The sequence below is a fragment of the Uloborus diversus genome, chromosome 3, assembly GCF_026930045.1.
Source record: "Uloborus diversus isolate 005 chromosome 3, Udiv.v.3.1, whole genome shotgun sequence".
NCBI lineage: Eukaryota > Metazoa > Arthropoda > Arachnida > Araneae > Uloboridae > Uloborus > Uloborus diversus.
Genome location: NC_072733.1, coordinates 199,312,741 through 199,326,223, shown reverse-complemented (window position 1 = coordinate 199,326,223; position 13,483 = coordinate 199,312,741).

The window sequence follows — 13,483 nt, the reverse complement described above, 5'->3', positions numbered from 1 at the left end:
AAGCCAGGGCTAAAGGAGAAATACATGAAATAAACCGCCAACTCAGTCATTTCCAGCCGAGGACTGCAGTTTTGTGCTTATTAGCACTCATCAGCCCGGCATAGGAAAGTGACTGAGCTGGAGATGGAAAACCTCTTAAGGAAGCCAAGAGTGCCAAACAAACTGGTAGCTAATGTAGAATTAGTGAGACCAGACGAGTGACCGAAGCAATGGTAACGTTCAACTCGAGGACTGAAGGCGAGGCATGGTATATTCAGTAAATTACAAGCCAAATAGCCAGGGCTAAAGGAGAAATACATGAAATACACCGCCAACTCAGTCATTTCCAGCCGAGGACTGCAGTTTTGTGCTTATTAGCAATCATCAGCCCGGCATAGGAAAGTGACAGAACTTGAATTATAATGTGTAATTTACTGAATATACCATGCCTCGCCTTCAATCCTCGAGTTGAACCGAACCATTGCTTCGGTCACTCGTCTGGTCTCGCTAATTCTACATTAGCTACCAGTTTGTTTGGCACTCTTGGCTTCCTTAAGAGGTTTTCCATCTCCAGCTGAGTCACTTTCCTATGCCGGGCTGATGAGTGCTAATAAGCACGAAACTGCAGTCCTCGGCTGGAAATGACTGAGTTGGCGGTGTATTTCAGTTATAAGTTTAGTTTTAAATAATAAGAATTTTAGGCGGGTAAAACTGATGTTGCTGTGGTTCATTAATACAAACATCTCATGTTATCAGAGTAAATTTTATTAGCCCGTCGGTGTTTACAAGGCATTGGTGGAAAGTTATGAACAGCCACCACGAGGTCAGCTGGTATTTCAAGTTCATTTAAATTTAATAAGGCTTTAGTTCTAAAAACCAAGAACTTTTGCACATTATGAGGAAAAAGGGGGAATTTTTTTCCATTATTCATCATTTCCTCAACCTATCTGTTACTGGGTATTGTCTGATTTTTCGGTATCTGTTACTGGGGTTGGGCATTTTTTTCGAAATTCAGCAAATAAAAATAGAATTAACAAATAAGAGGATCCAGAAGTAGCTAAACGTTAGATGAGATGCAGTAGCATGAGAATACTGCCGTGGGTAGGTAAAGGGCAGTAACTGCAGTTTTTTATTTTTCATTTTTTGCATTTTTGTCAACTATTGTACGTTAATTTTGTTGTACAAGCTAGTTTGTTTGATTTCCCCCGAAGAAAAAGCGCGAGAAACAGGTCTAATTCCAAAATTTCCCTTTTGTTAGTATTGAATCCAATGCGCGTTTCTTCAAATATCTCAAACTGATTTCTGCAGATACTGCCGTCTACCTGCCTATGGCAGAATAGTTTAAAAAGTCTAAATACGTTAAAAGACTCAGAAAATTGAGTTAACCTGAGAACGATGTCTTAAGCATGTCCGTTACTGGTGCCGTTGCCCTATGCATCTACCTAATTCTCGTGCCTATAAGAATGTGATCCTGCAGAGTATAATTACTGCATATGGACAGTTACGGCAGTGAGAAGCAAAGAGATGTATGCGGCAAAATTAAATATCTGTAGATTGCCAGTACAAATAGAAGGGGAACTTCTCCTGTCTTGGGGCAAGAGAAAGTACTAGTAGTCCTGGTAGCTGCTGCTGTACAGCATGATTTAAAACAGGACTGTCCAACTGCAAAGAGCCCATGGGCCAGAATTCCGATCACTGATCACCTGGCGGGCCACAGTTTGAAAAGGTTGAACAATAACCTCCTACCCCGTACACAATAACAATTAATAGTTGAATTATCAATTATGAAACAATGAAACAGAAGGATTATAAAACAATTTCCACACATTTTAATGGGAAAACCAGTCAGATCAATATCATCAACGAAGAGTTGACGAGAGGAAACTCTCAATTTCTTTTCCGAAATCAACAAAGGCCGTAGTTCTGTAAGGGGAGTCTTTATTTTTAACCAATTGCAGGCAGTGTTAGCTTATCTGTAATGTTTCTCTCTTCCCTACCTGTCTCTCCCCCCCCCCCGCTAACGAAAGACAATATTATTCTAGGAATTCGTTTGAACACCATCGTGCAGGGTAGGACTGCTTGACCTTGACCTGTAGATGACCTGTACCTTTTTCTCCCAATACAATGAAAGGAGTAAAAAAACGATCTAGGAAAAATTTCGGGAATCCCGGCTTGACCAAGAATGGAGTCTCTGATCTTCTGGATACCATATAATGTAGAAAAAAGAAATATGTTAAATAAGAAGTTGGCGAGCCGCACAATATGTGTAGGCGGGCCGTATGCGGCCCGCGGGCCGCCAGTTGGACAGCCCTGATTTAGAAGAAAAAAATTCAATGAAAGCCTACCTAGGACGTTATCTTTAAACGCGTTTTACTCAAAACTTGGAAATGTCCACTTACACCCCTTTGCTTCTTACTGCCTCAATGTTTGTGGAAAGTTTTTCCTTCTCGCGTGAAATTACCTGTAGTTCAATTAGCCGGTTTTGCGAGTACATCGGCGTTTAAAGTTTCTCTGATTGTAGGCGGTCGCCAAAGCAAAATTGAAAGAAGAGTGTCACTATCTGGTAGCCTTATTTTCAAAACTAGCTTAGTGTATTAATGAGTCTCGAAATGAATTTGAAATGTGATACGAAGTGTTGCAAGAGAAATTTGTATTCTGTTCATAGCTTTTCCGCCTCACTCAAATGTTAGTAGTTTAATTATGCTCCTAATAATTTTATTCAAACATGTATTTCGCAATGACTATACTGATGGCATAAAAACATTTTTTTTTTTTTTTTTTTTTTTTTGTGAAACTGATTAGTAATTTGTTAATATTTTTCTTCAGTTTAGCGTTAACTCTATTATCTGACCTGATAGATAAATAGGACGTTATAAAATAGACATATTCAAAATGCTAAAAAGAAAAAATAGTAATTTTAACTGTTCAAACTCATTATTTCAATCCTAGAAATTATAGACGCTTCTTTAAAAAGAGATGGATGAGCATAGTGATGAAAATTAATTTACTACATGCTTATTTTACACATGGCTCGCTAGTAAAAAATTCGAAAAGCATTTTTTAAGGACTCCATAAGGAGGAGTAACTTAATGCAGATTTAAGTTGACAGAAAATGTGTTACAATATAGCTCGGAACATAATATTTCAATTAATTTGTTTTATTTTGCTCTTATGTAGAATGCTGGTTTTGCAAACATTTATTTAATACCGAAACTTTATTATGGCGTGTATTACATATTTTATTCTAAAACAACTGTCTGCAAAAACTTAGAGAAATATTTGGAAACATAAATATAGTGAAAAATTGTAGATATGAAAAAAATCTTTTGGTAAAATTTAGTAAAATTTTGTTAAATAATTATGAAATATACCTTTGCTTTTTCTTTTCAGTTTTTTATTATTTCCAAATATGTGTCAACGAAATGAATGTATAACACGCAAACACTCAGAACATTGTTATAATTGTTCATATTTTAAGAGAAAAAAAAGTATCGTGCCCCGCAAAAGGTGAACCAACGTACCCCACATTCTTGGTCTGAAAAAAATGAAGTCATTTTTTTTTCTTTCTGACAAAAAATTAAGTTCAGAAATATTTGCAGCTTTTTAACAAGCTTACATTAAGAAAGGGGTTAAATTTTTTATTACAATCTCGATAAAACCCATTAAAAAAAAATCAGTTTTCCGAAAATTACTTAGTCTTAAAATAACTTTCTTGAATAATTTGTTTTCAGTATAACTGCACCATGTGATCTAATTGTAAGATTTTTATGACCATAGGTGCTATTAGTTCGTCGTACATCAAAATAAAAATATTTATGGTGTTAAAATAGTTGAAACTGGTCCAACGTACCCCATCTTCCTCTGCCATTAAATATTTTAAAGATACGAAATCTTCCTACGAGCAATGATGTTCATTGCTCGTATAGGTAGAGTTTTCAAATAGAAGTATTTATTGCATATAAGGCATTTGAATTCTTTGATTGTAGTACTAATTTTATGCTAACATAGTTCGTTAGGTTTTACATGAGTAAAGAAAATTTGATAAGTTTAAAAAAAAGTTATGAACAGTGTAATTAGTTTAGATCTTTACAAAGAAAAAGATATTTTAATATTTTTTTTTAAATATCGAGAAATCATGAACATTAGCTTTGTTTGTTTGCCAATATTGCTTTAAATAATTTTTAGTGTCCTTCAAATTGTATGACGCAACATTTTTCAATTTCTGAACTCGAAATTACCTACGTTTACTTTAAAAGTAAAAGAAGTTAAATCTAAAAAAGAAGGAAAAAGCTATTATAGCTGAATCATTATGTAATTTTATAAGTCAAGTAAGCAGTCACGTAATTGCTTAAAGTTACTGGAGTAATTTTATGCTACAAATATTATACTGGAAAATTGAAACCTAAATTGCTTAATTTAGTTTTAAAAGAGCTATTATGCGCAACGCTATGGCGACTAATGCGCTTGGAAGCAATTCTGTAAGTAAAAGTACTTTTCCATGGTCGATGTCATAAATGTCTGCAGCTTTCCTGTCTGTTACATTACCGATTTAAAGTTAATTGTACAAAAAGTGTAATATTCATTTAATGGGAGAGAAAAGATCAAAATGTTACATTAGCATCTGTCTGTGCTTTTATCATCCTTAAGTAATTTTCTAGAAAAAGGGCTTCTTTTTTGTTGATAGCGCTAGTTTCATTTCAGAAATAAGGAAGAAAATACCGAAAAGAATTAAGTATCAGTTTATGATGGAGCTCCGTTTAAAATTTAAGAACATGACAGCTACGCAAAACTATGAGTGGTTTTCTTCACGGGTTATGCCTTCCTGAATTAATTTTAAAGTGCTTTTAAACTGTATATTTAATTAAATAGGAATTCGCATACTTTTTTGAAATTTATTTAACTTCTAGAGCTTGAAATTTTCATTAGAACTTACACAGTGTTTCAAAAACGTAAGACATACATTTGCTAGTGATCTTAATAGAAGAAGAAATGTTTTTTTTTTTTATATAACTAAGAATTGTAGAGTATTTCTGTAGAGTGTTGAATACATAACAAATTAAAACATTTTCATTACTTAACATTGTCAACTATTTTCAACCCATTGCTGGTCTCGAACCTTCTCATTTGTCAGAATCTGCTACTTTTACTATTTAATTGATCTTAACGAAATTACTTTATGTATACTAATGCAAGATCAGAGATTTCCCTCTGTTGCCGTTCTTCCGATGCAACAGGCTAAGCAAAGCAATTTAAAACACCTCATTGTGCCCAACACACCAAACAACTTCTTTTTGTTTCTTAACCATGTTATTCTCTTCCAGTACTTTCTTCTCATGCTGTTTTGCGCTTCATTTTCTGTTATGAAAATTGGTAAGGATCTTCGTTACCATGGATTTCAAGCACCTGCCGTGAGTGCAGTTAATACACGAATTAAGAAAAGTTTCGGGTTGAAGATATTTACGTGGTTATTACTCTTTAATGTATAACTCCCTAAATACACTGTTAAAACCAGGAGTGCCACAGGGGTAAAGAATTTCACCCTAGGGTGAAAAAACTGCCGCGGGGTGAAACGGAGGCTAGGAAGTGTCGTCAAGGTGCTTTTGGTTCCTCAGTGGGTGAACGACATTAACAAAAGTGATTCAATAGGAGAGCGACTCATTGCGCATGCACTCTGACTAATCGTCCAACCACAACTTCAGTTTGAATGGCGAACGAAGGAAGTTGCAACGAATTTTGCTCTCACATTGAATGAAGTACAAAACTGAAAATTTCCTGGATTAATCTTCGAAATATCGCGTAAGTAAAGGCATTTGATCATATTGTAGCACTTAGAGCTTTCGAACATATTTAAAGTGTTTAAAGTATGTTGACAACTGCTTATTGTTCCATTTGCCTTATTAAATATTTAATATCTTGCTATTTATGTCCTGCAAAACTGTTACCTAAAACTATCTATCAGTACTATCTTGAACAACAACAACATTAAAAATGAAAACGTTTATATCAGCTGATAATTGAATTGCTAATTCCGGAATAAAAATGCATCGACGTGAGCAGCCAATATACCAATACCTATTTCTTCTCAAATGAAATAACTACGTAGTAGAAACTAACAAAGCAGCAAAGGCGGGGGGAAAAAAACTGCCTGAAAAGAAATCTTTCTCAATCAGCGTTTGACTCATGAGTTTCACATCGTGTTTTGGTTAACGTATCTTTCCTTAGGCGAATGTAGTTATCTACTCGTTTTTACTTTTAAATCTGACGGAAAACTTGACATTGGAAAGAAGGGCTTTTAAATCAGTATTTATCTTGTACGCATAAGGATACTCAAATATCGAATCTTATACTAAGTATTGATATGTTACGCTCGATTAAAATTTTAAACGCTTTTATTTTCCCCTAATTCTAATCTAATGTTACCTAATATTTCTCTTTGATCCGACAAATGATTGGTAACTACCTTCCCTATTCATTTTCAGTACGGATCATGCAGTAAAAGTTGTCAACAACATATTCATTACTGAGCAATCCAAGAGTGAATATAAGAAAGTTAGTGCACGAACAGACAAATTAAAGTCATGAACACTTCTAAACTATGTTCGAAAGTTGAAATGTGATCAAATGCCTTCGTATATATAAATCAAAATAAATAAAACACAATTGTATTAAAAAACGCAAACAACACGGGGGGGGGGGATCTCTCTAGGAAGCAATAAAGGTGCCATTTTTCTCACCTGGAGTACCATCTTTCACCTACGGTGCACGTTGGGTGAAGGGAGCCAGTTTTTCACCCTTGCTAAGGGTGCAATTTCGGCTCTCTATCGGGTGTCACTGGTGAACAAGCGTTTCACCACTGAAAGGTGCCAAACGCAACCTGTATTTTTAACAGTATATGTTTTGATTCTTTGAATAATTTTATAATTGTGGTATCCATAAATCTTCTTTCCTCCTAAACTAACAATTTACTAAGCAATACTCACAGGCCCGACGAGAGGCCATGTCAGCCTAGTTGGAAACTAGGGGGCTGGCCTTGGGGGGGGGGGGGTGCAACACTGACGCAAAAAAAGAAAGAAAAGGAAGGAAAAGAAAAAGATACAGGAAAAGAAATAAAGAAAAAGAAAGAAAAACAAAGGAAGAAAAAATGAGGGGGGGACTCCAAAAGTTTTTTAAAAACTTTTTTTTCTTTTCGAGGCGGGGCCCGGTGACAGAGCGGACAAGGGGCCCGCCTTGGCTTTTTGCGGCCTTGGTTACTAATTTTCTTTTGCCATTATTCACAGGTCTTTTTCGTCGTCACAGGCAGTTTATACATGTATTCATTTTTTGACGCTTCAAAATTTGCATTTCTGATCATTTTCTTTCTTAAAAATCTTGCTGAAAAAAATTCCCCTAATATCGTCGTTTTAAATAAATTTGAAAGGTTAAATCGCAATTTAATTTTTTCACTAACAGTTTAATTTTGGTATTTCATAACTATACGACGGTTTTATAACCACCAATTTTATCCGTAACAGCACGAACATTTTAATATATTTTAAACTAGCGTTAAAAACATTAAAGTTTTCTTTAGTAAACATTTTAACGTTATTATAATGTAACTCATACTCTACGTAAGGTGTCATGCCTGATTGTTAGTATACTTCATTATTTAAATAGAATATGCAACGTGACTTGCGAGAAAATATATATATATACTAGAAATTTACACAGCTTTTATACCTAAGCCAGTTGATGTTCCCATAGGGTACACTTCACATACGCCGCATACTCTCAAACATTTTTTTAGACACATTGCGTATACCCTCAAGCTTCGAAAATTTTCATATTATGACAATTATATGATCGCATACACATATTAGGCATAACTGATAACTGGGAGTATATACCCTCAGAAAAATTGATGGGAACATCACTGACTTCAACCGATCAAATTTATCAACAAATGGTTGTATCCTTACAACAGTTTCTGCAAAATAATGATGTATGATCCAGGTGGCTGATTTTGTTTTTGAAGTAGGAACCCATTTTTCAATATGTGATTTTAAACCTAAGAAAATCCCAAGACGAGAGGGATTTTTCATAAACTGAGATTCAAACCAAATTCAATTGAATAAGAACATAAACAGTAAAATAGCACCTTTGGAGCTGTTTTAATTTTTCTTAATGCAAATCTTTTCAAATAAGTTTGCTCAAAGCTAGCCTTTGACACGACTGATGGTTTTAGCTTTTTCCTGCTCTTTATAATCCACAACACCATGAAAGCCCAAAATCAGGCTTTTTCTTTGGAAGGGTAGCATTATCGGAAGTGGTGGGGTCTCGTAAAGTGGTAAATTCATTATTTGGGCATAAATAGGGTGCTTTATTCATATGTGTTGGTACTTACGGTAAGGCTCCCAGGAGCCATTTTCAACTGGATAGTGCTTGGCCGCACACTGCAAGGGTGGCAGAGGACTTCTTTTTCCACATTATCACCTTATCTGGCCCGCTCAACGCATTGATTTGTCACATATCGAATATATCTCTGACCACTTGGGTCTAAGTTCGACAGCTTGCAAATTTGATCAAATTAGCGAAAAGTTTACTAAGGAAGAACTAACGGTAACTAGGAGGAAGACAATAGATAGGAAGATATCGTAGGAGATTTTATACCTCAACGATCCCTGTATCAGCTCGCGCATTCACGCTAGCGGTGGCCCAACTAAAACCTCCATTCATTTTTAATTTTTCCAGTAATAAATGATCATTTTGCAATCATTTTCTTATATGAATAGTGTCCATATTTTCATTCTAACAATTCTTTCTTGGTGCACAAATTTTATGGCAAAGAGTGAAATTTAACCATAACTTTTAAAATATAGTTCTGAACGTTCTTTTGAATCTCCCGTTCGTTACGTTCATCATTAATGAACGATCTATTTTAGGGGCATAAAAATACCTATTGTTTACCATTTAAAATCATGACGGCATGTTTAGCGTTTGTTTTTATACCGTGATTTTTCAGTTCGACAAAATACTTTATTTTCTTTTTTTGCGAAATCAAGTTCCTCAATAAACATGAGATGTATCTTAAATAGGTAATATTATCATCAAAATGCTGAAATACAAGCCACATAAAAGAAAAAAGGAACACCGACTCATTCCTTTCGAAAAAAAACCGCATGAAACCAAAGACTTTTTCCACTGAGATAAATTACGGACTGTTCCTTTCATACTTCAGAGATTAAGACATTTCTTTTTTTTATGTAACAGCTATTTTTTTATTTTTCTAAGTCGTTCCTTTACGAATATGTGCGTAATTTCAAATAATGTTAATGGCTGTGGAACTGTTTGTGCCGTAATAAACGTGATATGTGCTACGATTTTGTTACCTTGAAATAGAAACAAACAAATGTTCATGGTACAGTGCGTTGTGGGAATGATTTACCATGGCATTCGATTGTTTTTTTCAAATTCATGTTCTTTTATAACTAACTACTCAGCATATTTCTTCGAAAATACATGTGTCGTTGAGGATTAGCAAGAAGGTTATGCTCACATATATTGACTCCATTTTGGATTATAATCGCCATTAAAAATTTCTATCTAAATTGATCCAAATTTTTAATGCACTACATACGAATTAAAATACTATGAATGTGATTAAAGATTGCGTCACATTTCTTTGTTGTCCAAATTTGGCTCACTCTTTGTTTTCTGTTGTTCCTGTAGTTTCGAGTATGAAAGCCAGCTAGGAAGAATCTAGTTCAGTTTAGCCAAAAAAATCTAGTAGGGCTGGTACTCAACCGGATTTTTTTCTCGGTTAGAGGATAGAGCTCGTAAACAATTCTTATTTATAAGTTAGTATAGGGCCTATTTTTCATGGAATCTCGCGGGAGTATAACTTTTGTAATTGGTTTTAGTTTTATATGAATTTTTCATGTTAAATGACAATCCGGCATCATGTATGAAAATAAGTGCTGAAGACTTTAGGGCATTGCTTTTATTACAGATTCTGCCTTGCGCGTATGTTTACATTAAATTCCAAGTTTTTATATTTTAAAATGGATATTAAGTTAATATACTAATATATAATGGTTTTTCTTTTAATGTATCCCTTTTTATTCAGATGATCAAATAAATACTACACAAATTTTACCTGAGCCTTGTAGTGGCAAACTTATTGGCAATTTTATAAACAATACCGTATATGTTCCGATCTGGAAAATGAAATCTCCATATTTAGTAATCAGTTCATCAAGCACCTTAAAAGATTATGCCCCATTCTGAACAATACTTTCTCCTTGATGACGTGATCATTGCTTGAATACCAACAACCAGTTCTTAATTTATCTGTTTGGTCTGAAACAACAAATTATCTGTCACATTTAGAAAATGAATCCGTATGTAATTCGAGCATGGTGCGTCGTCATTGGCCGATGTGAGTTTTTAATTAATTCCTCCGAGGCACCTGGTCGCTGTTTCGCAATCACGGCCACATCAGTATGCTGCCAGTCGCACCTCATCTGCTATGCTCTTCACGAGTTTTGCACTCAAATCTCAAAAGGTCCCCACGAAAGTGTTAAAAAGAGGAAAAGAATTTATTGTCTTCTAGAATTTAGTTTTTAATGTCCCTTCTAAAAGCAAATGCCTCAGCGTAAATCATTTCTATCGACATCTCGGACAATGGCAGCTTCAATAAAAAAGGACGTAAAATTAACACTTTGTTGCAAGCATGAATATATTCTGTCTCATTGTTAACAAAAGGTCTTCTTAGCATTCATCAATCAGATGCGATGCTATAGGTTATACTTTTATGACTGTGTTATTGGGATGACAATTTGAGATGAATTTCTTGTCAATGAGGCTTTTAAAAAGACTCGGTAAAGACAATACGTAGGTTTTACAAAGAATAGTGTCGTAACGATCGCTTCCTGGAGTGCTATGTAATATTTCATGTTTATGGTTGTTCTTTCCTAAAATGTCGAAAAGTTTTAGGTTGTTGAGTCTTGTCATTTCACCTTTTTAAAAAGGTCACAAGGGGATGAAGAGGCAGATAACATATGCATCAGTAGCACAACCCGAATGCGATTGTTTAATGTGAGAAGTTTCGTATCAAAACCAGTTCTATCCTTGAATTTTCAAAAGTGCTTTTTTTTATGTATGATTTGATACTTTGTCCATATTACCACGGCACAATGCCATTTGAAACGAATCCCTCTCGAAAGCCATGCCAGCAACCCGTTTTACTTCAAAACCAACGCAAGCTATGTTTTTACCATATTGCAACTGGAAAAACGTATTGGACCTATCAACATTTTAATTTGCTCAATCTACTTACATTTTTTAATGCACAGGTTGTACATGGCATAAAAAGTGAGAAACCACATGAATTTAACCAGAATTTGAATGGGAAATTTCGAAAATACAAATAAAATAAGACCTATTAACCTCAATACTAGCTCAATCTATATTATTCTTACCTGAAATTAATTCTAAAAAAAAAAGTCTTAGCACTAAACATTTTTAATCGAAAAAAAAAAAAATAAATAAATAAATCTTTTTTGAAAAAAGGAAGTGAACAGAGAGTGAAATATTTTTTGTCTCTTCTGTAAATTTTTTAACCCTAGATTAAACTGGTTCCAGTGGCGGCTCGTGGGAGGGGCCGGAGGGGGCCCAGGGCCCCTCACTTTTTTCAGACAATTCGTAACTTTTTATTATTTTCCTTTTTTTTTCGGTGCGTACGTGCTCGAAATTAAAAAAATAGAATGTATGTGCGGGAGGGAAAAGGGGGGGGGGATCCAGAAAATATATATTTTTTGAGATTACTTTGTTGCATTTTCCCCCTGAAATGAAATGATTCCTCCTAATATTCTCAACTTTTCCTTCAAGAGGGAAATTAAAGTTTGAATTTAAAATTTTAAAATTTCAAACCCCGACCCCCGTCCCCGTATTATTTCCTTCTCTCATTTTTAAAGTTTGTCTGAAAATAAAAGTCTCTCCGAATTCCCCCCCCTTTCCCGCAGAAAACATTACAAAATATGTCGTTTTTTTATTTCCAGATTTTCAATTTCACAACATTTGAAAGTCTCCGAATACCGCACAACATCGCTTAAAATTACGTTCGAAAATCGCTTGAAATTGAGTTTTTGGAGCTTCAGTTTCAAAAGATTGCTGTCCCTAACGTTACCAATTATGATCCTATTATCGCGTTTTTAAGCCTTCATTTTCAGAAAAGATTCGTGCAAGGGCCCCCAAACCGCTTTCCTTTAATATCATAAAAACATTGGTTTTTTAAACAGCGACTTACGAAAAATTTAAGTGGAATAGTCTCTTCGTTTCATATTTACATAGAATCTTGTGCTTAAGTTTTTATGATTTCAATTTTGAAAAAAATTCCAGGGGAGAGCGTCAGTACCCCTTTTCGTAAAAATCTTGAAAGTTTGTGTACAATTGCGTTTCTGGAACAGCAGTTTCGAAAAATTGGAGGGGGGAGGAGGAATTCATTTCTATTTATTTTTCAAAAAAAAAAAAAAAAAAGATCGGGGAGAGTCCCGAACCTCCATCCCTTAGCATAACGTCAATAAATATGGTCTAAAACTGCGTTTTAAGGCTTCGATTTCTGCAGATTTCCGCGGAGTCCCCTCTGTACTGTTCTTTTCCTTATAACATCACCAAAGACAGTCTAAAATTGCGTTTTTAAAACTACTAAAAGTTTCAACATTGAGAGATTTGATGAGCAAATCAAATTGATGAGATTTTTTTCCTATTGTGCCCCTCCCCACCCTAAAAACTATTTTCTAGTTGTGCCACTGCTGTGTGTTGTGTTGTATGTACATGAGTGCATATATTGTCAAAGTATTATTTTTTTAATTCAAAAAAATCCTTTCCCATTGTTATACAGAAATTATTACTTGTTTTAAGTTGCTGCTCATGTAGTTTTAAAGAAAATGTGAGAAGTTATCAATAATTTGAAGAAAATTAAGAGAGAGATTTTTTCCCTTTGTCTGCAGAAAAATTCTGTATCTGGCCCATGGAATAACATGCAGAAAGGTGCACTCGCATGAGAATCGCTCAGAATTTTTTTTTACTACCTAGTTTCTTAATTTATTTATTTTTCTTTTTTAAAAATTTAGTTTATCTATTTTTATCTTATTTATTTTAAAGCGAATGCTGATATGTATTTTCATCTTTGTTAAAGTGTTTTAATTTATAATTTTAACATATTTCTCTGATAACAATATTTTTGCACTTTTGTAAATTGGTCTTGGTTAAAATAAAATTAATTTTAATCATTCAAAATGATTAGTTATTAAAAGATTAAACATAGTATTACTATTAAAAATATTAGATTAATATTGCTTTTTAAAATTTATTTATTATGAAGTACGTCTCCCCCTGAAGCCCCTTATCGGTCCTGCAGGGGGAGACGTACTGCAGCGCCGGAAAGCGTACTGGATATAAACGTGAGATTAATAATTTTTGTGATGTATTTTGTACCTTTTCCCAATCTGATTTTTAAATTTTAATT